This window comes from Pseudophryne corroboree, chromosome 7 (genome assembly GCF_028390025.1).
Source record: "Pseudophryne corroboree isolate aPseCor3 chromosome 7, aPseCor3.hap2, whole genome shotgun sequence".
In the NCBI taxonomy this organism is placed as follows: Eukaryota; Metazoa; Chordata; class Amphibia; order Anura; family Myobatrachidae; genus Pseudophryne; species Pseudophryne corroboree.
Window position 1 is genome coordinate 110,394,678 of NC_086450.1, and position 27,266 is coordinate 110,421,943.

The following is a 27,266-nucleotide window of genomic DNA, read 5'->3' on the forward strand; positions in this document are numbered from 1 at the left end:
GTATAACATGGCTAAACATACATGCACGCACACTTTTATGTTGTTTGCACATGCGGTTGAATTGCATGCACAGGATTAGATGCGTATATCTGCCTTATGCAGATGCAATGGCGGCAGCGCTGCTATTCATATGTTTGTTGAAACAGACATCATCGCTATCAGTGAGCATTTACATGAGCCTGGTGCAAAAGATCCTTCTAGAAGCAGACTGATCGCTGCGTATGCACAACACGGCATAGTGCACAATATCACACACCCTCAGAATGTTTAGTACTGTATATGTGCGAACACCTCAGTGCCACTCAGTGATGCCCATCCATCTACAAGTGGAGATACGACTGATTTATGTAAGAATCAGAAACTCCCATATACAGTGCTACAGCCAGAGCGGTGTGTAACCTGCATCAGCCCCGTAGCTCCCAACTTTCCCTAATATCCAGGGGCACATTTAAGAGATTTGTCCCCTGAAATTTTTGGCAATGTCCCTGTTATTCAGTAATGACCAACTCGACAACACTTCTATTTTCCTATGGAATAAAAGGTAGTGATACTGTGCAAACTTCGTTTCCTGCAGAGTAAATGTAATTTTTTATATTTATTATTGTTCTTTGTGCTTTAGAATTCTTATTTACTGAAAATGAGTATTTAAGAATGCAAATAAGTGCACTATAATCACTTCCACTGAGGATGATGGGGACTGTAGTGCTCCGAGGGCCGCCCGGACACTATATAACGTAACCTGCATTGGAGGCACTGACTCACCAGCAAAGTGCCTCACTATATATGGGAGGAAGGTCATGAAACGAAGGACAGCTTATTAGGTTTTGCTGGTGTCGCACTCGTACTAATAACGACAAGCAGACAGCCTGTGGTCGTTCTCTGTCAGGGCACTGCAAATAACGTGAGCGTCATAATGCTACATAAGCCATGTAATTACTGTGGGAAACGTTTGACGCCTAATCCACACTGACACTTATCCGTGCACGCTTACAGGCAGGATGTGCATTTGCCTTGAAGATGAAGATTTTGCATATTCTCAAGTGAATTACGGTGAAATATATACTGTAAGTATATATAAAGGTAGAATTTAAATGTACACACCACTACATCAATAAATTGGACCTACAAGCACCCGGAGAGCAAAGTCCTTTCACGAAACTCTCTTCTGACAATGAATATCTGGAGAAATGATATTGTGTTTAAAGGCTTAAGATGGACCTGTGAATTAGCAGCAGAAAGTAGATTACACAGGAATGAGAAGAGGTGTGTGATTCCACCACAAAGAAAGGGCTTATCTAAAAAGGACAAAAAAAAAAAAAAAATTGAAAGAAATTTTTGCCATATCCAAACTTAATGTAAACAAAATGAAATTAATAAAGACATTTTTTTTTCCAGTACAATTATATTTATATGGAGCAGCTTATACGTACAGTAAAGTTCTAGCACGCCACATAAATAAAATAAAAAAATAAAAAAGGTGGGAATAGTTTGGATAACAAGTTCAAACCTGCTCCCATTAATCTGACTGGTTGGTAAGGCCATCCAATCAGAGTGATTCTACTTGCAGCTTGGATCATTCAGAGTGACATTACTTCTATGGTTATTAGTGTGTTAACTCGATCATTGTGCCCACAGCACTTTGGTCTGTAGAGAGAATTACCACGAGCAGACCACCTTTGGAGCTGGTTAACATGAATGCTGGGGGTTATGTTATAATAACTAGACAAGGCGGAGTACAGGAGCTTGCACACAGACGTCCTCCAGTTTAATCAATTGTAATACCCAAGTAATGCTAATATAGCTATTATCTTCAGTAAATAATACCTGTATAAAAAGGTGAATTCTAATGTCAATGCTTATAATCCATGTGTTGTGACATCATCACTTGCATGTTCATTAGGAAAAACACTGTATAATAAAGCATAAGCAACCTGCTACTGTCAATTATTACAAATATTAGACAATGATTTGGAATTCCATGATCTGTATAGTAGAGATGAGCGGGTTCGGTTCCTCGGAATCCGAACCCGCCCGAACTTCAGGTTTTTTTACACGGGTCCGAGCGACTCGGATCTTCCCGCCTTGCTCGGTTAACCAGAGCGCGCCCGAACATCATCATCCCGCTGTCGGATTCTCGCGAGGCTCGGATTCTATCGCGAGACTCGGATTCTATATAAGGAGCCGCGCGTCGCCGCCATTTTCACACGTGCATTGAGATTGATAGGGAGAGGACGTGGCTGGCGTCCTCTCCGTTTATAGAGAAGAGAGTGAGACTAGAGTAGAGAGAGACACAGTATTTACTTTAGTAATTTTGGGGAGCATTAGGAGGAGTACTACTACTTGCTGAAGTGATAGTGTGACTGTATATCTGACTTGTGGGGGAGACAGTGGGGAGCAGTTAGAGTCTGAGAGCAGGAGTACATATTTTAACGTACAGTGCACACTTTTGCTGCCAGAGTGCCACTGCCAGTGTGACCACACTGACCACCAGTATATATTGTGATTGTCTGCTTAGGAGTACTACTTGCAAGTTGCTGATAGTGTGACCAGTGACCTGACCACCAGTTTAATTAATCACCACCAGTTTAATATATATATATATATATATATATATATAAAATTGTATATAATATATATATAATTGTATACCACCTACCCGTGTTTTTTTTTTTCTTTCTTCTTGATACATACTACTATAGTAGCTTACTGTAGCAGTCTGCGGTGCTGCTGAGCTGACAGTGTCCAGCAGGTCCGTCATCAGTCATTACATAATGAATATATATACCTGTCCGGCTGCAGTACTAGTGATATTATATATATATATATATTAATTTCATCTCATTATCATCCAGTCTATATTAGCAGCAGACACAGTACGGTAGTCCACGGCTGTACCTACCTCTGTGTCGGCAGTCGCTCGTCCATCCATAATTGTATACCACCTACCCGTGGTTTTTTTTCTTCTCTTTCTTCTTGATACATACTACTATAGTAGCTTACTGTAGCAATCTGCGGTGCTGCTGAGCTGACAGTGTCCAGCAGGTCCGTCATCAGTCATTACATAATAAATATATATACCTGTCCGGCTGCAGTACTAGTGATATTATATATATATATATTAATTTCATCTCATTATCATCCAGTCTATATTAGCAGCAGACACAGTACGGTAGTCCACGGCTGTAGCTACCTCTGTGTCGGCAGTCGCTCGTCCATCCATAATTGTATACCACCTACCCGTGTTTTTTTTTTTTTTCTTTCTTCTTGATACATACTACTATAGTAGCTTACTGTAGCAGTCTGCGGTGCTGCTGAGCTGACAGTGTCCAGCAGGTCCGTCATCAGTCATTACATAATAAATATATATACCTGTCCGGCTGCAGTACTAGTGATATTATATATATATTAATTTCATCTCATTATCATCCAGTCTATATTAGCAGCAGACACAGTACGGTAGTCCACGGCTGTAGCTACCTCTGTGTCGGCAGTCGCTCGTCCATCCATAATTGTATACCACCGACCCGTGGTTTTTTTTTTTCTTTCTTCTTGATACATACTACTATAGTAGCTTACTGTAGCAGTCTGCGGTGCTGCTGAGCTGACAGTGTCCAGCAGGTCCGTCATCAGTCATTACATAATAAAATAAGAATTTACTTACCGATAATTCTATTTCTCGTAGTCCGTAGTGGATGCTGGGGACTCCGTCAGGACCATGGGGAATAGCGGCTCCGCAGGAGACAGGGCACAAAAGTAAAAGCTTTAGGATCAGGTGGTGTGCACTGGCTCCTCCCCCTATGACCCTCCTCCAAGCCTCGGTTAGGATACTGTGCCCGGACGAGCGTACACAATAAGGAAGGATTTTGAATCCCGGGTAAGACTCATACCAGCCACACCAATCACACTGTACAACCTGTGATCTGAACCCAGTTAACAGCATGATAACAGCGGAGCCTCTGAAAAGATGGCTCACAACAATAATAACCCAATTTTTGTAACAATAACTATGTACAAGTATTGCAGACAATCCGCACTTGGGATGGGCGCCCAGCATCCACTACGGACTACGAGAAATAGAATTATCGGTAAGTAAATTCTTATTTTCTCTGACGTCCTAAGTGGATGCTGGGGACTCCGTCAGGACCATGGGGATTATACCAAAGCTCCCAAACGGGCGGGAGAGTGCGGATGACTCTGCAGCACCGAATGAGAGAACTCCAGGTCCTCCTCAGCCAGGGTGTGCCCCTGACCAAGTAGCAGCTCGGCAAAGTTGTAAAGCCGAGACCCCTCGGGCAGCCGCCCAAGATGAGCCCACCTTCCTTGTGGAATGGGCATTTATATATTTTGGCTGTGGCAGGCCTGCCACAGAATGTGCAAGCTGAATTGTACTACACATCCAACTAGCAATCGTCTGCTTAGAAGCAAGAGCACCCAGTTTTTTGGGTGCCTACAGGATAACAGCAAGTCAGTTTTCCTGACTCCAGCCGTCCTGGAAACCTATATTTTCAGGGCCCTGACAACATCTAGCAACTTGGAGTCCTCCAAGTCCCTAGTAGCCGCAGGTACCACAATAAGCTGGTGCAGGTGAAACGCTGACACCACCTTAGGGAGAAACTGGGGACGAGTCCGCAGCTCTGCCCTGTCCGAATGGACAATCAGATATGGGCTTTGTGAGACAAAGCCGCCAATTCTGACACTCGCCTGGCCGAGGCCAGGGCCAACAGCATGGTCACTTTTCATGTGAGATATTTCAAATCCACAGATTTGAGCGGTTTAAACCACTGTGATTTGAGGAATCCCAGAACTACGTTGAGATCCCACAGTGCCACTGGAGGCACAAAAGGGGGTTGTATATGCAGTACTCCCTTGACAAACTTCTGAACTTCAGGAACTGAAGCCAATTCTTTCTGGAAGAAAATTGACAGGGCCGAAATTTGAACCTTAATGGACCCCAATTTGAGGCCCATAGACACTCCTGTTTGCAGGAAATGCAGGAATCGACCGAGTTGAAATTCTTCGTGGGGCCTTCCTGGCCTTACACCACGCAACATATTTTCGCCACATGTGGTGATAATGTTGTGCGGTCACCTCCTTCCTGGCTTTGACCAGGGTAGGAATGACCTCTTCCGGAATGCCTTTTTCCCTTAGGATCCGGCGTTCCACCGCCATGCCGTCAAACGCAGCCGCGGTAAGTCTTGGAACAGACATGGTACTTGCTGAAGCAAGTCCCTTCTTAGCGGCAGAGGCCATAAGTCCTCTGTGAGCATTTCTTGAAGTTCCGGGTACCAAGTCCTTCTTGGCCAATCCGGAGCCACGAGTATAGTTCTTACTCCTCTCCGTCTTATAATTTTCAGTACCTTGGGTATGAGAAGCAGAGGAGGGAACACATACACCGACTGGTACACCCACGGTGTTACCAGAACGTCCACAGCTATTGCCTGAGGGTCTCTTGACCTGGCGCAATACCTGTCCAGTTTTTTGTTCAGGCGGGACGCCATCATGTCCACCTTTGGTCTTCCCCAACGGTTCACAATCATGTGGAAGACTTCCCGATGAAGTCCCCACTCTCCCGGGTGGAGGTCGTGCCTGCTGAGGAAGTCTGCTTCCCAGTTGTCCACTCCCGGAATGAACACTGCTGACAGTGCTATCACATGATTTTCCGCCCAGCGAAGAATCCTTGCAGTTTCTGCCATTGCCCTCCTGCTTCTTGTGCCGCCCTGTCTGTTTACGTGGGCGACTGCCGTGATGTTGTCCCACTGGATCAATACCGGCTGACCTTGAAGCAGAGGTCTTGCTAAGCTTAGAGCATTGTAAATTGCCCTTAGCTCCAGTATATTTATGTGGAGAGAAGTCTCCAGACTTGATCACACTCCCTGGAAATTTTTTCCCTGTGTGACTGCTCCCCAGCCTCTCAGGCTGGCATCCGTGGTCACCAGGACCCAGTCCTGAATGCCGAATCTGCGGCCCTTTAGTAGATGAGCACTCTGCAGCCACCGCAGAAGAAACACCCTTGTCCTTGGAGACAGGGTTATCCGCTGATGCATCTGAAGATGCGATCCGGACCATTTTTCCAGCAGATCCCACTGAAAAGTTCTTGCGTGAAATCTGCCGAATGGAATCGCTTCGTAAGAAGCCACCATTTTTCCCAGGACCCTTGTGCATGGATGCACTGACACTTTTCCTGGTTTTAGGAGGTTCCTGACTAGCTCGGATAACTCCCTGGCTTTCTTCTCCGGGAGAAACACCCTTTTCTGGACTGTGTCCAGAATCATCCCTAGGAACAGCAGACGTGTCGTCGGAAACAGCTGCGATTTTGGAATATTTAGAATCCACCCGTGCTGTCGTAGAACTACTTGAGATAGTGCTACTCCGACCTCCAACTGTTCTCTGGACCTTGCCCTTATCAGGAGATCATCCATTTTCTTTGAAGAAGAATCATCATTTCGGCCATTACCTTGGTAAAGACCCGGGGTGCCGTGGACAATCCAAACGGCAGCGTCTGAAACTGATAGTGACAGTTCTGTACCACGAACCTGAGGTACCCTTGGTGAGAAGGGCAAATTGGGACATGGAGGTAAGCATCCCTGATGTCCAGGGACACCATATAGTCCCCTTCTTCCTGGTTCGCTATCACTGCTCTGAGTGACTCCATCTTGATTTGAACCTTTGTATGTAAGTGTTCAAATATTTCAGATTTAGAATAGGTCTCACCGAGCCGTCTGGCTTCAGTACCACAATATAGTGTGGAATAATACCCCTTTCCTTGTTGTAGGAGGGGTACTTTGATTATCACCTGCTGGAAATACAGCTTGTGAATTGTTTCCAATACTGCCTCCCTGTCGGAGGGAGACGTTGGTAAAGCAGACTTCAGGAACCTGCGAGGGGGAGACTTCTCGAATTTCCAATCTGTACCCCTGGGATACTACATGTAGGATCCAGGGGTCCACTTGCGAGTGAGCCCACTGCGTGGCAGAAGCGGTGAAGGGCTTCTGTTCCTGGGAATGGGCTGCCTGCTGCAGTCTTCTTCCCTTTCCTCTATCCCTGGGCAGATATGACTGGCCTTTTGCCCGCTTGCCCTTATGGGGACGAAAGGACTGAGGCTGAAAAGACGGTGTCTTTTTCTGCTGAGATGTGACTTGGGGTAAAAAAGGTGGATTTTCCAGCTGTTGCCGTGGCCACCAGGTCCGATGGACCGACCCCAAATAACTCCTCCCCTTTATACGGCAATATTTCCATGTGCCGTTTGGAATCTGCATCACCTGACCACTGTCGTGTCCATAACCTCTTCTGGCAGATATGGACATCGCACTTACTCTTGATGCCAGAGTGCAAATATCCCTCTGTGCATCTCGCATATATAGAAATGCATCCTTTAAATGCTCTATAGTCAATAAAATACTGTCCCTGTCAAGGGTATCAATATTTTCAGTCAGGGAATCCGACCAAGCCACCCCAGCGCTGCACATCCAGGCTGAGGCGATCGCTGGTCGCAGTATAACACCAGTATGTGTGTATATACTTTTTTGGATATTTTCCAGCCTCCTATCAGCTGGCTCCTTGAGGGCGGCCGTATCTGGAGACGGTAACGCCACTTGTTTTGATAAGCGTGTGAGCGCCTTATCCACCCTAAGGGGTGTTTCCCAACGCGCCCTAACTTCTGGCGGGAAAGGGTATACCGCCAATAATTTTCTATCGGGGGAAACCCACGCATCATCACACACTTCATTTAATTTATCTGATTCAGGAAAAACTACAGGTAGTTTTTTCACACCCCACATAATACCCTTTTTTGTGGTACTTGTAGTATCAGAAATATGTAACACCTCCTTCATTGCCCTTAACATGTAACGTGTGGCCCTAAAGGAAAATACGTTTGTTTCTTCACCGTCGACACTGGAGTCAGTGTCCGTGTCTGTGTCGACCGACTGAGGTAAATGGGCGTTTTAAAGCCCCTGACGGTGTTTGAGACGCCTGGACAGGTACTAATTTGTTTGCCGGCCGTCTCATGTCGTCAACCGACCTTGCAGCGTGTTGACATTATCACGTAATTCCCTAAATAAGCCATCCATTCCGGTGTCGACTCCCTAGAGAGTGACATCACCATTACAGGCAATTGCTCCGCCTCCTCACCAACATCGTCCTCATACATGTCGACACACACGTACCGACACACAGCACACACACAGGGAATGCTCTGATAGAGGACAGGACCCCACTAGCCCTTTGGGGAGACAGAGGGAGAGTTTGCCAGCACACACCAAAACGCTATAATTATACAGGGACAACCTTTATATAAGTGTTTTCCCTTATAGCATCTTAATATATAACCATATCGCCAAATAAGTGCCCCCCCTCTCTGTTTTAACCCTGTTTCTGTAGTGCAGTGCAGGGGAGAGCCTGGGAGCCTTCCCACCAGCAGTTCTGTGAGGGAAAATGGCGCTGTGTGCTGAGGAGAATAGGCCCCGCCCCCTTTTCGGCGGGCTTCTTCTCCCGTTTTTCTGACAATCTGGCAGGGGTTAAATACATCCATATAGCCCCAGAGGCTATATGTGATGTATTTTTAGCCAGTATAGGTATGTACATTGCTGCCCAGGGCGCCCCCCCCAGCGCCCTGCACCCTCAGTGACCGTTGGTGTGAAGTGTGCTGAGAGCAATGGCGCACAGCTGCAGTGCTGTGCGCTACCTCATGAAGACTGAGAAGTCTTCAGCCGCCGATTTCTGGACCTCTTCTCTCTTCAGCATCTGCAAGGGGGTCGGCGGCGCGGCTCCGGTGACCCATCCAGGCTGTACCTGTGATCGTCCCTCTGGAGCTAGTGTCCAGTAGCCTAAGAAGCCAATCCATCCTGCACGCAGGTGAGTTCACTTCTTCTCCCCTAAGTCCCTCGTTGCAGTGAGCCTGTTGCCAGCAGGACTCACTGAAAATAAAAAACCTAATAAAACTTTTACTCTAAGCAGCTCTTTAGGAGAGCCACCTAGATTGCACCCTTCTCGGCCGGGCACAAAAACCTAACTGAGGCTTGGAGGAGGGTCATAGGGGGAGGAGCCAGTGCACACCACCTGATCCTAAAGCTTTTACTTTTGTGCCCTGTCTCCTGCGGAGCCGCTATTCCCCATGGTCCTGACGGAGTCCCCAGCATCCACTTAGGACGTCAGAGAAATATATATACCTGTCCGGCTGCAGTACTAGTGATATTATATATATATATATTAATTTCATCTCATTATCATCCAGTCTATATTAGCAGCAGACACAGTACGGTAGTCAACGGCTGTAGCTACCTCTGTGTCGGCAGTCGCTCGTCCATCCATAATTGTATACCACCTACCCGTGGTTTTTTTCTTTTTCTTTCTTCTTGATACATACTACTATAGTAGCTTACTGTAGCAGTCTGCGGTGCTGCTGAGCTGACAGTGTCCAGCAGGTCCGTCATCAGTCATTACATAATAAATATATATACCTGTCCGGCTGCAGTACTAGTGATATTATATATATATATATTAATTTCATCTCATTATCATCCAGTCTATATTAGCAGCAGACACAGTACGGTAGTCCACGGCTGTAGCTACCTCTGTGTCGGCAGTCGCTCGTCCATCCATAATTGTATACCACCAACCCGTGTTTTTTTTTTTTTCTTTCTTCTTGATACATACTACTATAGTAGCTTACTGTAGCAGTCTGCGGTGCTGCTGAGCTGACAGTGTCCAGCAGGTCCGTCATCAGTCATTACATAATAAATATATATACCTGTCCGGCTGCAGTACTAGTGATATTATATATATATATATTAATTTCATCTCATTATCATCCAGTCTATATTAGCAGCAGACACAGTACGGTAGTCCACGGCTGTAGCTACCTCTGTGTCGGCAGTCGCTCGTCCATCCATAATTGTATACCACCTACCCGTGGTTTTTTTTTTTCTTTCTTCTTGATACATACTACTATAGTAGCTTACTGTAGCAGTCTGCGGTGCTGCTGAGCTGACAGTGTCCAGCAGGTCCGTCATCAGTCATTACATAATAAATATATATACCTGTCCGGCTGCAGTACTAGTGATATTATATATATATATATATTAATTTCGTCTCATTATCATCCAGTCTATATTAGCAGCAGACACAGTACGGTAGTCCACGGCTGTAGCTACCTCTGTGTCGGCAGTCGCTCGTCCATCCATAATTGTATACCACCTACCCGTGGTTTTTTTCTTTTTCTTTCTTCTTGATACATACTACTATAGTAGCTTACTGTAGCAGTCTGCGGTGCTGCTGAGCTGACAGTGTCCAGCAGGTCCGTCATCAGTCATTACATAATAAATATATATACCTGTCCGGCTGCAGTACTAGTGATATTATATATATATATATATATATATATATATATTAATTTCATCTCATTATCATCCAGTCTATATTAGCAGCAGACACAGTACGGTAGTCCACGGCTGTAGCTACCTCTGTGTCGGCAGTCGCTCGTCCATCCATAAGTATACTAGTATCCATCTATCTCCATTGTTTACCTGAGGTGCCTTTTAGTTGTGCCTATTAAAATATGGAGAACAAAAATGTTGAGGTTCCAAAATTAGGGAAAGATCAAGATCCACTTCCACCTCGTGCTGAAGCTGCTGCCACTAGTCATGGCCGAGACGATGAAATGCCAGCAACGTCGTCTGCCAAGGCCGATGCCCAATGTCATAGTACAGAGCATGTAAAATCCAAAACACCAAATATCAGTAAAAAAAGGACTCCAAAATCTAAAATAAAATTGTCGTCGGAGAAGCGTAAACTTGCCAATATGCCATTTACCACACGGAGTGGCAAGGAACGGCTGAGGCCCTGGCCTATGTTCATGGCTAGTGGTTCAGCTTCACATGAGGATGGAAGCACTCAGCCTCTCGCTAGAAAAATGAAAAGACTCAAGCTGGCAAAAGCACCGCAAAGAACTGTGCGTTCTTCCAAATCCCAAATCCACAAGGAGAGTCCAATTGTGTCGGTTGCGATGCCTGACCTTCCCAACACTGGACGTGAAGAGCATGCGCCTTCCACCATTTGCACGCCCCCTGCAAGTGCTGGAAGGAGCACCCGCAGTCCAGTTCCTGATAGTCAGATTGAAGATGTCAGTGTTGAAGTACACCAGGATGAGGAGGATATGGGTGTTGCTGGCGCTGGGGAGGAAATTGACAAGGAGGATTCTGATGGTGAGGTGGTTTGTTTAAGTCAGGCACCCGGGGAGACACCTGTTGTCCGTGGGAGGAATAGGGCCGTTGACATGCCTGGTGAAAATACCAAAAAAATCAGCTCTTCGGTGTGGAAGTATTTCAACAGAAATGCGGACAACATTTGTCAAGCCGTGTGTTGCCTTTGTCAAGCTGTAATAAGTAGGGGTAAGGACGTTAACCACCTCGGAACATCCTCCCTTATACGTCACCTGCAGCGCATTCATAATAAGTCAGTGACAAGTTCAAAAACTTTGGCCGACAGCGGAAGCAGTCCACTGACCAGTAAATCCCTTCCTCTTGTAACCAAGCTCACGCAAACCACCCCACCAACTCCCTCAGTGTCAATTTCCTCCTTCCCCAGGAATGCCAATAGTCCTGCAGGCCATGTCACTGGCAATTCTGACGAGTCCTCTCCTGCCTGGGATTCCTCCGATGCATCCTTGCGTGTAACGCCTACTGCTGCTGGCGCTGCTGTTGTTGCTGCTGGGAGTCGATGGTCATCCCAGAGGGGAAGTCGTAAGCCCACTTTTACTACTTCCACCAAGCAATTGACTGTCCAACAGTCCTTTGCGAGGAAGATGAAATATCACAGCAGTCATCCTGTTGCAAAGCGGATAACTGAGGCCTTGACACCTATGTTGGTGTTAGACGTGCGTCCGGTATCCGCCGTTAGTTCACAGGGAACTAGACAATTTCTTGAGGTAGTGTGCCCCCGTTACCAAATACCATCTAGGTTCCACTTCTCTAGGCAGGCGATACCGAGAATGTACACGGACGTCAGAAAAAGACTCACCAGTGTCCTAAAAAATGCAGTTGTACCCAATGTCCACTTAACCACGGACATGTGGACAAGTGGAGCAGGGCAGGGTCAGGACTATATGACTGTGTCAGCCCACTGGGTAGATGTATGGACTCCCGCCGCAAGAACAGCAGCGGCGGCACCAGTAGCAGCATCTCGCAAACGCCAACTCTTTCCTAGGCAGGCTACGCTTTGTATCACCGGTTTCCAGAATACGCACACAGCTGAAAACCTCTTACGGCAACTGAGGAAGATCATCGCGGAATGGCTTACCCAAATTGGACTCTCCTGTGGATTTGTGGCATCGGACAACGCCAGCAATATTGTGTGTGCATTAAATATGGGCAAATTCCAGCACGTCCCATGTTTTGCACATACCTTGAATTTGGTGGTGCAGAATTTTTTTAAAAACGACAGGGGCGTGCAAGAGATGCTGTCGGTGGCCAGAAGAATTGCGGGACACTTTCGGCGTACAGGCACCACGTACAGAAGACTGGAGCACCATCAAAAACGCCTGAACCTGCCCTGCCATCATCTGAAGCAAGAAGTGGTAACGAGGTGGAATTCAACCCTATATATGCTTCAGAGGTTGGAGGAGCAGCAAAAGGCCATTCAAGCCTATACAACTGAGCACGATATAGGAGGTGGAATGTACCTGTCTCAAGCGCAGTGGAGAATGATTTCAACGTTGTGCAAGGTTCTGCAACCTTTTGAACTTGCCACACGTGAAGTCAGTTCAGACACTGCCAGCCTGAGTCAGGTCATTCCCCTCATCAGGCTTTTGCAGAAGAAGCTGGAGGCATTGAAGGAGGAGCTAAAAGGGAGCGATTCCGCTAGGCATGTGGGACTTGTGGATGGAGCCCTTAATTCGCTTAACAAGGATTCACGGGTGGTCAATCTGTTGAAATCAGAGCACTACATTTTGGCCACCGTGCTCGATCCTAGATTTAAAACCTACCTTGGATCTCTCTTTCCGGCAGACACAAGTCTGCTGGGGTTCAAAGACCTGCTGGTGACAAAATTGTCAAGTCAAGCGGAACGCGACCTGTCAACATCTCCTCCTTCACATTCTCCCGCAACTGGGGGTGCGAGGAAAAGGCTCAGAATTCCGAGCCCACCCGCTGGCGGTGATGCAGGGCAGTCTGGAGCGACTGCTGATGCTGACATCTGGTCCGGACTGAAGGACCTGACAACGATTACGGACATGTCGTCTACTGTCACTGCATATGATTCTGTCACCATTGAAAGAATGGTGGAGGATTATATGAGTGACCGCATCCAAGTAGGCACGTCAGACAGTCCGTACTTATACTGGCAGGAAAAAGAGGCAATTTGGAGGCCCTTGCACAAACTGGCTTTATTCTACCTAAGTTGCCCTCCCACAAGTGTGTACTCCGAAAGAGTGTTTAGTGCCGCCGCTCACCTTGTCAGCAATCGGCGTACGAGGTTACTTCCAGAAAATGTGGAGAAGATGATGTTCATTAAAATGAATTATAATCAATTCCTCCGTGGAGACATTGACCAGCAGCAATTGCCTCCACAAAGTACACAGGGAGCTGAGATGGTGGATTCCAGTGGGGACGAATTGATAATCTGTGAGGAGCGGGATGTACACGGTGATATATCGGAGGATGATGATGAGGTGGACATCTTGCCTCTGTAGAGCCAGTTTGTGCAAGGAGAGATTAATTGCTTCTTTTTCGGTGGGGGTCCAAACCAACCCGTCATTTCAGTCACAGTCGTGTGGCAGACCCTGTCACTGAAATGATGGGTTGGTTAAAGTGTGCATGTCCTGTTTATACAACATAAGGGTGGGTGGGAGGGCCCAAGGACAATTCCATCTTGCACCTCTTTTTTCTTTCATTTTTATTTGCGTCATGTGCTGTTTGGGGAGTGTTTTTTGGAAGGGCCATCCTGCGTGACACTGCAGTGCCACTCCTAGATGGGCCAGGTGTTTGTGTCGGCCACTAGGGTCGCTTAGCTTACTCACACAGCTACCTCATTGCGCCTCTTTTTTTCTTCTTTGCGTCATGTGCTGTTTGGGGAGTGTTTTTTGGAAGGGCCATCCTGCGTGACACTGCAGTGCCACTCCTAGATGGGCCAGGTGTTTGTGTCGGCCACTAGGGTCGCTTATCTTACTCACACAGCTACCTCATTGCGCCTCTTTTTTTCTTTGCGTCATGTGCTGTTTGGGGAGTGTTTTTTGGAAGGGCCATCCTGCGTGACACTGCAGTGCCACTCCTAGATGGGCCAGGTGTTTGTGTCGGCCACTAGGGTCGCTTATCTTACTCACACAGCTACCTCATTGCGCCTCTTTTTTTCTTTGCGTCATGTGCTGTTTGGGGAGTGTTTTTTGGAAGGGCCATCCTGCGTGACACTGCAGTGCCACTCCTAGATGGGCCAGGTGTTTGTGTCGGCCACTAGGGTCGCTTATCTTACTCACACAGCTACCTCATTGCGCCTCTTTTTTTCTTTGCGTCATGTGCTGTTTGGGGAGTGTTTTTTGGAAGGGCCATCCTGCGTGACACTGCAGTGCCACTCCTAGATGGGCCAGGTGTTTGTGTCGGCCACTAGGGTCGCTTATCTTACTCACACAGCTACCTCATTGCGCCTCTTTTTTTCTTTGCGTCATGTGCTGTTTGGGGAGTGTTTTTTGGAAGGGCCATCCTGCGTGACACTGCAGTGCCACTCCTAGATGGGCCAGGTGTTTGTGTCGGCCACTAGGGTCGCTTAGCTTAGTCATCCAGCGACCTCGGTGCAAATTTTAGGACTAAAAATAATATTGTGAGGTGTGAGGTATTCAGAATAGACTGAAAATGAGTGGAAATTATGGTTTTTGAGGTTAATAATACTTTGGGATCAAAATGACCCCCAAATTCTATGATTTAAGCTGTTTTTTTAGTGTTTTTTGAAAAAAACACCCGAATCCAAAACACACCCGAATCCGACAAAAAAAATTCGGTGAGGTTTTGCCAAAACGCGGTCGAACCCAAAACACGGCCGCGGAACCGAACCCAAAACCAAAACACAAAACCCGAAAAATTTCAAGTGCACATCTCTACTGTATAGAGGCACTCAGCCTTGGGTTTTATATGGTCACTGAAATCAGCTATTTCTAAAATCCCTATAATTTACAGTAGGTGGGGCATTATTAATATAATAGGTAAATATATAGAACTTGACTCAAAACACCAGGGTGGAGATGTACTAAGCCTTGGACAGAGAAAAAGAGAAAATGCAGGTGCACACTCTAAGCACTAAGAACAGTGGTAATCAGAGCAATTATAATACATTCTACAATGTAATATGGAGTGAAATTGAGTTTTTTGGCACAATTTTTGGCCTAAAACGTTGCCCACCTACCATGGCCAGGTGACCTCATCAGGTGGGTCCCTAACATCCCTAATACTGACACTATAAGTCTCAGCAAGGTAGCACCTATTATGTTTAAAATTAGGGTGTTTAGTCCAGCACACACACCTTTTTTTTATTTTATTTTTACTGTTTTGAAAAATGACAGGAGCTGATTGGTTGGTAGTTTATCTTTCTCTGCTTTATCACTCTTTAAGGTTTAGTACATCTGTCTCCAGATTGGCATTACTGCACAAAGTCATTCTCAGCCTATAAATTATTATAACACAACTGTGTGACTCAAGGACAGAGAGAAAAGTGCATTTATACACTGCAAACAATTAGACATTGGCTTCCGCTGTCTTAGTTGCAATAAATTATTAATTGCCGATTGGTTGCAATGAGTGACCACAGACTTTCACTTTTGCATTGAAGTGGATATTCTGGATATTCTATATGGTTTTGGGAATATGATCTTGTAAATATTACAACTTGCTTTTTTCATTTTGTGTTAGCTTTTATTTTATGTTCAGTACTCCTGTACAAAATGTATAACAGACTGGCAAATTAGAAGAATTAAACTGGTGGAAATATCATCTAATATCTTTACCCCTGATCTTCCTTTAATAACATCATTAGTATTAACATCTGTCTAATTATTAAAGTTGTGTGTGCAACAACATGTAAATTATATAAAATACATCTAAGACAACGCAATCATGCTATAATTAAAGTTTCATACATATCAATATTTTATTAATGTACATACTGTATATCGCACATTATTAATCATCCTCTTAGATGCTCAGTCACATCAATAACTGCTCAGGCAAATGTCACTTAGTTCCTGGATTTTATTCAAAATCTGAAGTCCATCAATCGTTCTACAGGATATGAATACAAGGTAAGTTCCCTGCTTCCTACCACCCACTAGCAGAACGCTGAGAATTGCCCCTGGTTGCATGACTTCATCACCACCTTGTCTGTAATGTACTTGTCTGTCCTCCTCTGACTGATCATTAAGCAAAACTCGGGGTTTGATTATGATGAGTCTGAGAGACCTAAACTGACAGTAATACAGTCTATTAGAACATCATTTTTGTAGCGGTTGGACAGATAGAATTGACATTTACTGCAATATAGTGCAGAATAGAACTAATTACTTCTCATTTTGATTATGAGTCATTATCTGACTGCAGACGGACAGCTTCTGTTCCTTGCATGGACTTGTGGTTTAAGCAGTTTCCACAATACAACACAAAAATAACCAAAAAAATGTGCGTCTTATTTCCGATTCATTTTAGTGTTTTTTTTATTACATGCAAGTTCCCACTGTTGTTCTATTTAAAAAAAAAGATAAATTATGTTTTATAGTTGATGCAATTTGTGCTGCCATGTCCCATATATTTTCCCAGAAGTCAAGGCGAACTACACCAAATTCACGTTAATTCCACGAAAGTAGGCAAGCGTGTTTTAGAAACATATACACCTATGAGCCATATTATTAAAACCACTGACAGGTGACGTGAATAACATTGATTATCTAGTTACAATGGCACCTGTCAAGGGGTGGGATACACATGGTCGAGTCACATTATTATTACCACCTTCCTACAGGTAGGCCGTCTGCACACACATCACTCGTTGCTGTCATGGGTAAAAGGGGCGATTTATCCGAGTTGCAAAAAGGGGTGATTATCGGCTTTCGGGCCAAGGGTGGCAGTATTTCTGAAACAGCGCAGTGTGTGAACTGTCTGCGTGCTGCTGTGGTGAAGGTGTATCGTGACTGGACAAATGGCACCATTGCAAATAACCGGCGAGGAAACTGCGGAGCACCTCATGCCATTTATGTGAGAGGTGAACGTTAGCTACGAAGGTGCGTGAGGGCCGACTGACAACCTACAGTGGAGCAGCTCACCATTAAAATGAACCTGGGGGCTACCAGACGTGTGTCTAAAATGACAGTTCAGCCCGTCTAGCTGCTGTCCGTGCTGCACACGGTGGTTACTCTGGCTATTAGCTGGAGGTCATAATAATGGGACTCGACCGTCTATTAGGCAGCAAGTGGTGAACAGTCAGTTCTTGATGTGATAGAAGCAGAATAAATGGCCAAGCGTAAGGATCTGAGCGACTTTGACAAAGGCCATATTGTAATGGCTAGATGACTGGTCAGAGCATCTCATAATCGGCAGGTCTTGTAGCGGTGTGTGGTGGTTAATACCTACCAAAAGTAGTCCAAGGAAAGACAACAAGTCACCTGACGATAGGATCACGAGCTGCCAAGGCCCACTGATGGCGTTGGGTATGGGTGACCGTAGTTTGGGATCCCGCCGGTCACCATACTGATGCCGGGATCCCGGGGGTTTAGAATGCCGGCATTGGGGGGGCGGCGAGCACAACAAAGCCACAGGTTCTATTCCCACTCTATGGGTGGGAACAGTCTCTGTTAGTCGGCATGCCGATTGTCGGGATTCTGAGGGGCCGAGATGGAGGCGTCGGTATTGTGACCGCCGGTCACATAACTACATCCCCACTGTTGTGCATCAGTTTTTGGTGCAGTAACTTATGCAAGGTCACAATGAGTTGATGCTAGGAGTTCAACCACAGCCCTCATCACATCTCTGAGTGTCACTGTTAAACGGTTAGAGCTCCTACCCACTGAGCCCATGGATCTGATATCTCGAGTATGGTATGAAAACTGAAAGCAAACTTATGACTGGCAACTATTTGCAGTTCTTTTATTTTATTTTCAATGTCCCCCATTGTGTTTCTAGTTTGGGTTTATTGAAACTTTCAGATAAGGATCCAGTAACGCATATGTGACAAGCTGTGCTTCCAGATGAAGCTTATTTTATGGCAGCTTTTCAATTAATAAAATAAGTATTAATCCTAGGTGACTATTCTCCAGGAATGTTAATGAAACTCCCAAATTAGGAGGAGACCTAATAAACTTCAGAGAGCAGTCAATTCTCCAAGGGGTACTTACCTGCTGTAAGGTAGACAGGGCCACTGCACAAACTGTGCCATGAAACCCCACTCACCTAGTGACAGATCGTATCATCACACATCTGCCACTAGTGGTGTCCTGCAGTGGGCAGGACTTCAGATGTTATTGCTCCACCTACTTTGTGTTGTACTCCAGGGCATACCAGTTGCTCCCTATTTACCCATACTCCCTAGGAGATGCCTGAGGGGAAGGCCCAGTAGGTAGCATTGTGCAGTGAATTGTGTCATCGCAGCCACAACATTCGATGTACAATGCCAATATTCGCTTCATTTTGCACCAGTAGGCAAGGCTACAATGATGCAATTCAGCACAAATTGCATAATTGAGCCAAGGACGTAGCTACCATAGGTGCAGGGAGTGCAGCTGCTATGGGGCCCAGAGCTGAGAGGGGCCCACCTTCCCGGTCAAAGTTACATTGGGTGGTACTGTACATAGGGACCATTACAAACCTTTGCCTTGGGATCTACACAATATCAAGTTGTGCCCTGGACCTACTCATTGTAATGTGGTATAATATTAATTGGTGGGCATTCAAATGTTACATAATATTAACTGGGGCACTGTTATGTGTCGCAATATGAAGTGGAGGCACTATAGTGTGGCATAATATGAACTGGGGACACTATGTCATATTGTTAATTGGGGGTACTATGTTGCATAAGGTGTACCTACAATATGACAAAATGTGAAATAGGGCACTACTACGGTTCATAAAATAAACTAGGGCACTACTATGGGACATAACATAACTAAGGCAATACTATGGTTCAGAAAATGTACTTACGGCACTATTATGAGGCATAAAATTAACAACTGCTCCGCAGAGGTTTCTTTCTAGAACCATTAGGATAGGGGCCACTGAAAAATATTGCTATGGAGCCCACAAAATTATGGCTACACCCCTGCATTGAGAGCCCTCCCCCCTATACTGGCTAGCCTCTGTGGGATTTGGAAGTTTCCAGACATTCAGGGAGAATGGGAACATGAACCGCTCTGCTTGATGATGGAAAGAAATTGTTGAAAAGCACAATACACAGCTACTGTATAAATATTAAGCAATGTTTATGGTATAATGTGTAAAAAGGTACACAAAAACCAATCAGATAAAGTTCCCGTGGAAAATAAAGATGGTAGATTAACTATTCGTACTACTTTTACAATGCAAAAATTGTGATACTGTAGCTCTGTATAATGTCTTTTTGTAGAAGAAATAGCTCATGATATATTATTGTAATCGCAGATAGAGTGTTATTTGCTAAGTGATTATGTTGCAAGTGGAGATCAGTAGAACAAGGAGATTATAATCTCAACCACTTCTGTATAACATAGAATGACCGCTATATCCATTTTTACTGTAACCACCGGCAACTTATCTCTAATTCAAACAGAGAGACTCATACCGTATCAATAATGACATTTTAGGGCAATCATCCACAGTCTAACATGCCAGTCTGATCACTCAGTAATGAGTGAGCATGACATGTATTTCCTGTGTGTGGTAATAAGCAGCAGCAGTAACACTGATGCAGAAATTCCTGGAAGTACAACTTGCACTGAGTCACTGGCTCACAGAGTTGAAGGTTGGATACAGAGTACACTGAGGTTTACAGCCTTAAAACAAGTCCTCACATTTATAACAACTCTGCATTATCAATGGAAACGACCATGAAGACAAAATACTTTTTATGTTGTGTTTACAGCTCAGTTACCAGGAGGCTTCAGGTTATAACAGGGCGATGATATTTGGCTGCAACACAGTGGTTATACTAATGCCACATAACTATTAATAAGTGGCCAAGCCGGGATTTTTGCCACCTGCAGCAAGAAGAGCTATACGAGAAAGATCACCATGACGCTGGTGGGGAGCCTTTCTATCTGGGCAACGCTGGCACTAAAAAGCTCTCTATTCAATTCAGCTGTATTTGTGCATACCTACTAAAGTAATGCACTGCTGACACAGGTCCTATATGCTTTTTTAGAAGGTCAAACCACTGATGCGCATACATTTTAAAGGGGAACCCCATCTTCATGTTCAAATGTGCCCTCATAATTAATTTTCCCTCACACAATAAATACTAATCTCTGTGAAATACCAGTTGAGGAAAATTGTTTCCTCTGGCCACCAGGGTAAGTCCTAAAGAAGTCATTAAAGACCAAGAAGATGCATACATGCCAACTTTTTATCCAGGCCCCCTATGTGACGCCGGAGTAGGAGAACCAGAGGGAGGTGCGGGAGTCATGGCTCACAGAATGACATCACCACAACCTCACCCTTCCCTGTACAAAGGTGCATTTGGCAGTGAGGGGCCTTGAGGATGCAATTCACCAGGAAATACATCTTCTCTGTGGAACGGGGTGTATCCAGGAGCCTGGTCTACTGTCTTGGGAGTCAGTGAGAGCATTATGGGAGAGTAGTCAATTATATTAACAATGCTTTAAAATTCTAGGAGGCAGGCAGTTGTGTTAAGAGAAGTACATTTATTGCATGCTGGCAGTGTATTTGATTTCAGACAGGAAGGTGGAGTTAATTTTGCAATTAATTTTTTTTTTACTATGTCAAGATAATACAAAGTTAAAAAAGACAGCATATTTTACTGGGGACTCAGTCAGGATCCTGGTGTTCGGGATAGGTTACGTTTAGGCAGCGGGGAAAGGCTTTGGGACCACTGGGGAGGGTTAAGTTTAGGCTGCGGGGGAGGGAAGGTTAGGTTTAGACTGCGGGAGAGGGAGGGTTAGGTTTAGTCTGCGGGGAGGGAGGGGTTAGGGTTAGGCACCAATGGGAAGGGTTAGGGTAATGGTGTGGGGGGGGGGTAGGCTCAGACTGCGGGAAATGAGTGTTAGGTTAAGGGAGGTTATGGATTAGGGGTAGCATACTTACTTAGTAGGTTCTCGTGATGTTGAGCATTGGGATGCTGCTGTCAGTATTCTGACTGCCGGCATCCCAAGCAACCTGATCCCGATAATATCCCTTTTACAGTGCCATTGCTACTTAAAAAAAAAAAACACTTATTGAATAGGAGTCTAACAATATATACCAGGTCTAAAAGTCCTGTTACCATAGGATAATTTATAGTAATCTTAACTAATGCTCTGCTCCCCCCCTTCCCCCTTCCTTTCAGACTTAGAGCCGGGAATTTGCCAGGCCTAAAAGCCGGCAAATTCCCGGGTCTCAGCTGCGACCCTGGTAAGAGCAGGGTCGGGGTCAATAATTTGCGTTCAGACCTGCCAAAATCCCAGGTTGATGCACATTTACTGTATGTGCAAAAATCAGGTGCTAATGTGAAAGGGGCATAAGTATGTTTTGTCAGCATCAAAAAGGTCGACATTCAGAATGTTCACAAGTATATTATTATTTATTATTATTATTATCCTTTATTTATATGGCGCCACAAGGGATCCGCAGTGCCCATTACACAGTACATAATCAAATGAGCAAACAAGAAAACAACACTTACAGTACAAGACAATATAGGACAGGTATAGAAATATATATAGGTGCCATCAAAGTGAGTATGGAGTATAAGATAGTGCAAGTAAGAAAAGGAAAGGCACATGAGGAAAGAAGTCCCTGCTCTTGTGAGCTTACAATCTAAAAGGTGAGGGGCTAACAGACCGTAGTGACACAGAAGGGGTAGACAGTGTGCATAGACAAGAGGGTTAGGAGGAGAGTTGGATGGATTTGGTGAAGAAGTGGATCTTGAGAGCCCATTATATATAAGGTCAACAAGCAATTTTCAGCCTAACCCTAGCCCCTAACCTTGACACTTAACATTTCTATTGTTGATATACAGTATTGACTGTGTCAACATTATGGTGTTGACATGACTACATACTGTACGCATTTAGAAAAATGCTGCATATAACAATAATGTGCTGTGTTCCAGAACCACCAATAAAGTATTGTTGATTCTGGTGGAAGGATGTCCAATAAAGCATAAATACAAATAATTGCCATTGGATACAGCACACTAGCGGTATTCGCACTTGCGCTATTATTACCATGTTACAAAGCAGTTGTAGTAAATATTGTACTTTCAGTGTACAAGCATTAGCTCACTTCAGATCAAAAGTGCACAGTAATCATAAATCAAAACCATAGGTAAGCCTATAACTGGCAAATAAATGATGATAGTGAGGGGACAGTGTGATGCTGTTTATTACATGTGGGTGTTTTATGTTTGCAAAGCTTCTATCATTGGATCATCAGATGTGCAAACGCATAGTCGCCGCCCACAGGGAGTGTATTTTCACTTTGAAAGTGTGAGAACGCCTGTGCAGCCGAGCTCTGCAAAAACATTTTGTGCCGTTTCTGAGTCGGTCTGAACTTACTCAGCCCTTTGCGATCACTTCAGCCTGTCTGGTATCAGAATTGACGTCAGACATCTGCCCTGCAAACGCTTGGACACGCCTGCGTTTTTCCAAACACTCCAAGAAAACGGTCAGTTGACACCCATAAATGCTTTCTTCCTGTCAATCTCCTTGCGATCGGCTGTGCGAATGGATTCTTCGTTAAATCCATCGTCCAGCAACGATCCGCTTTGTACCCGTATGATGCGCCTGCGCATTGTGGTGCATATACATGCGCAGTAGTGACCTGATCGCTACGCTGCGAAAAACGGCAGCGTGCGATCAGATCGAAATGACCCCCATTGTGCAAAATGCACCTAGGAACGTGCAAAAATAAATTTTTGATGGCACAGTTGCTTTTGCTAATTATTAAGAATTCTTAGGAGGCAATGAATATGGCAGCTCTCACTGGCAGTGACACAAGGCATTCTGATAGCCTTTCTACATACAGTAAAACATTATACAATTATATAATTATTATTTTTATTAGCAGTTATTTATAAGGTGCCACAAATTTCCAACGCGCCTTACATAGTAAAGATACAAAGCAGCGTAAACATAGTAACAGAGTAACATATTCTACATAAAGTAACATATTTACATAAATACACATGTAATCATAGCTGTAGAATAGGCATATAGGTGAAGGTAGGGATGTACCAAGAGGGCCCAGCTTACATTCTACAAGTAAGGGGGCAGTGGTGGTAAATGGGAGAAACAAGGGGTTAGGGATAGTGGAGGAAACATCACACAACACACATTTCTACAGGATAAAGGTAATACATTATGAAGTTATTAACCTAAAATTCTATTTATATCCTGTTACTACGTTCTAACCTCTTATTGTAATCTGTGACATCACAACCAATGTTATTTATCCCCGGTAGATTTCAGTTATACCTGGATTTTACCAATATTCTTTTGCTGTTATCTACGAGTGTTTGAAAAGGAAATAGCCTCTGTTTATAACAGGTCACCTTTGTTGTGAAAGCGGAATCACACACATGGTAAAGAGGTAAACTGCATGAAAACCAATCTATCCCTTAGTAATAAGTTTTAATGCATTTCCATAAGACACAAATAGGTTGCAATGACTTCCAAAATGTTTAACGTGCGGTTCTTTTAATTCAAAGTAATAGACGTGACAGACCCATAAAACGGGTTGCCGGTGGCCGGGCTCCTGACGACCACCGTACTGGCGCCGGAATCCCGACCGCCGGCATACCGACAGCTTTTCTCCCTCTTGGGGGTCCACGACCCCCCTGGAGGGAGAAAAGATAGCGTGTAGCGCACCACCGTGCCCGCAGCGCGGTGAGCGCAGCGAGCCCGCAAGGGGCTCATTTGCGCTCACCCAGCTGTCGGCATGCCGGCGGCCGGAATACCGGCGCCGGTATGCTGGCCACCGGGAGCCCAACCGCCGGCATCACATACTACACCCCCATAAAACCCATGCATTCAGATGTTTCAAGTGCTAGTTTGGTTCTGAAAAATGCATTAAAAGCAATTAAGGGGAAGATGTAACAAGCAGTGAAAAGTGGAGAAGTGCACCAGTGGTGCAGTTTCCCATACAAACTAATCAGGAGGCATTTGATATGCCGCCTGTTGAGATCCCGGCGCTCAGCATACCGGAGCCGGGATCTCTACAGCCGGCATACCCCTTCGGGGGTCCATGACACCCCTGGAGGGACAATAAATAGTTTGATGCACACAGCGAGCCCGTAAGGGGCTCTTTTGCGCTTGCCCCGCTGCCGGCATGCCAGCGGTCGGGATCCCGACAGCCGGCATTACGCAGTAGACCCAAACTAATCAGCTACTACCGTTCATTTAAACACCTTGGTCCCACTTTGGAGATCTCTGATCAGTGGCAAACGCAGGATTTTTTGAGGGGGGTTTCCAAATGCAGGCCCACTCTGCGGAACATTGGAGTAAGTGCAGGAGTCTGGGGGAGCGGTAGAAGAAACTAGTAACTACTCTGAACATTGGTCTTTTTATACACTGTATACTGTATGGAATACAGTATTTATATTTAACCCTATAGATGGTCTCTAGTATAGGCTGTATCAAACATACTTAAACAATATAAATAAGTGGTCAGAAAAAGGTTAAACATACCATAATAAATAAATAAATAAATATACAAACATAATAGAACCAGTACTGCACTTTCTAAGAACACATTCTTTCACCTGATGGTAAGGCTCCTGTCTCTTCTTCCTGGCAGCTACACTCTGGTTCAGTGCACTGATTGAGGACTCAGATCCACACACACAGCAAACATGGTAGAAGAAGCTTCTACCACTGGGCATCTGGGCATGTGCAGCAGCTCTGCTGTCCCAAAAACTGCATGATGTGGCGGCAGGTCTAGTAATAGTATTATTTACCATTACTATTGTTGTCATAATTTGAGCCACTTGCCAAGGGGAGGGGGGTTTCCGTGCAACCAGAAACCCCCCCTGCGTTTGCCTATGCTGATGCTGGGTCGTATGAGAAGAGGTCCAGATGCTCTGGAAATAGTAGGGAAATACTACTAGTACTATAAAGTGCATCACAGGAATATGTACTGTTTCGCCTGCAGGAGGGAGAGGTAAATAATCTGTTCATTTACTAAAGGGAAATAATCCAGTGCCCAATCATTTGCCAACCAAAGACTGTAAGATGCTATGACTGGGTCTGTATTATAGCTATTTTGTCACTGTACACCTGTCATTGAGGAAATACACTTGGTCTTATGTATAGCTCGTGCATCTGCATGTAAAGATGGTGGAGTCTGTGGAGGGGGGGGGGAAAACTCAGCATCTACCGATGGGAAGTACTGAACAAACTGGGTGTTCCTATCTACAGTGGTGCTTGAAAGTTTGTAAACCCTTCAGAATTTTCTTCAGTTCTGCTGCAATTTGGCCTATAACCATCTAAGATTTTCACACAAGTCCTAAAAGTCGATATAGAGAACCAAATCAGACAAATAAAACCAAAAAATGACACTGAATATTTTTTTGTATTGAGGAAAATAATCCAATATCACATATCTGTGAGTGACACATAGCCAGATTAAGGTTGGGATGCAGGGCATACTGTACCCCAGACCCCTGGCCAGAGCACACTGACATCACTAGCTTTCCCTCTTAAGCAGCAGACAGTATGCAGTGAAGGCAGAGACACAGGAATATCATGTTTCATGAGCTACCGATAGAGCTTTCCGACCAGAGGATAGGAGTAAGTGACACAGGTGTCTCAGCTTCTCCTCTTCCCTGCTGAGGTGTCTGAGTCTTGTGTAAACTGTTATGCAACTAAACCATTTGGGTCTAGAGATAGAGACACACACAGAGTCCTCCTGAGTCCTGTCCCAGTGTGTAAGTAGCACAGAGGCTGCTGCTATTCTTGCATGTGATAAGATTAATTATTTTATTTTTCTATGTGTATTTTAAGGTTAAGTTGTCTGAAAATGTTATATAATAGTTGTCTTTCAATTAGTTGGAGCTATAAACAGTACCTAACCATTATTAAACTATTCGTTTAAAACTAATATACCCCATTGGGGTAAATTTAATATACACAATCCATACCTCCCACCATAACCCATTCCAGGAGGGACAACATGCTCTCTACCTGTACTTCCTTTAAATTTATGATTGCAATCACCTGTGTTGAAACACCTTTCTTATAAATTAAATAGTTCAACACAGGTGACACCAATTATAAATTAAGAGGGAAGTCCAGGTAGAGAGCATTTTGTCCCTCCTGGAATGAGACATGTTGGGCGGTATGCACAATCTAATATACACCCCCCCACACCCTCCATCAGGGTCCCCCTGTCTTAAGTGCCCCGGGCACCACCAAGGCCTAATCCGGCCCTGGTGGCAGAAGTATGTGAACCTTTAGGCTTAGCAGATATTTTGAAGGTGAAATTAGAGTCAGGTAGTCAAAATACTGACAGTGGCAACCCGAAGCTCAGAATCCCGACACCAAGGTGGTAAGAACACTAGCCCTAATCCCCAACCCCCCTAACCCTAACCCTCCTGCAACCACAATCAACACCCTAGGGTAACCTAACCAGTGCTTATAGTTGCAGGCTGGAGGTTGCGGGTCAATGCAGGGCACTCCATTAATTTGTGTTAATTTGCAATGGATGTGAGTAAATGGACATCCTGTTCCAAAAGATTCTGCTACCTTATGTGTAAGCAGGAATGGGGTCACTGGAAAGGTTCATCACCAGACCCCTTTACATGCTTTTACTGGTGCTAAACAATACTAGTACATGCATGCATTGTAACATCAGTGGGCAAGGGATCTACTAGTAAGCAAATGTATATACTATCAAATGCTCATGTAATAAAAATATCACAAAACACAAAACTGACAAGTAATAAAGTACAGACTCAAACCCCAAATCCCCCCCCCCCCCCCCCCCTCAATATTCTCATAAATAATGTAAGGCATAATATATATGAGGCAGTAGCTGTATAGCAGGATTTCACCGCCAGTACCTGGAAGCAAGGAATCACCTACAAAGGGACAAAGGGGGCTCTCTCCGCCATAGTTT

At 44.8% G+C, this 27,266-nt stretch overlaps 1 protein-coding gene across 8 annotated transcripts in view; it reads right to left on the bottom strand.

Moving 5' to 3' along the window:
* FMNL2 (formin like 2) overlaps positions 1-27,266 on the bottom strand; it is a 446,274-nt gene that overhangs the window by 100,221 nt on the left and 318,787 nt on the right. The gene's annotated exons all lie outside the window — the stretch shown is intronic.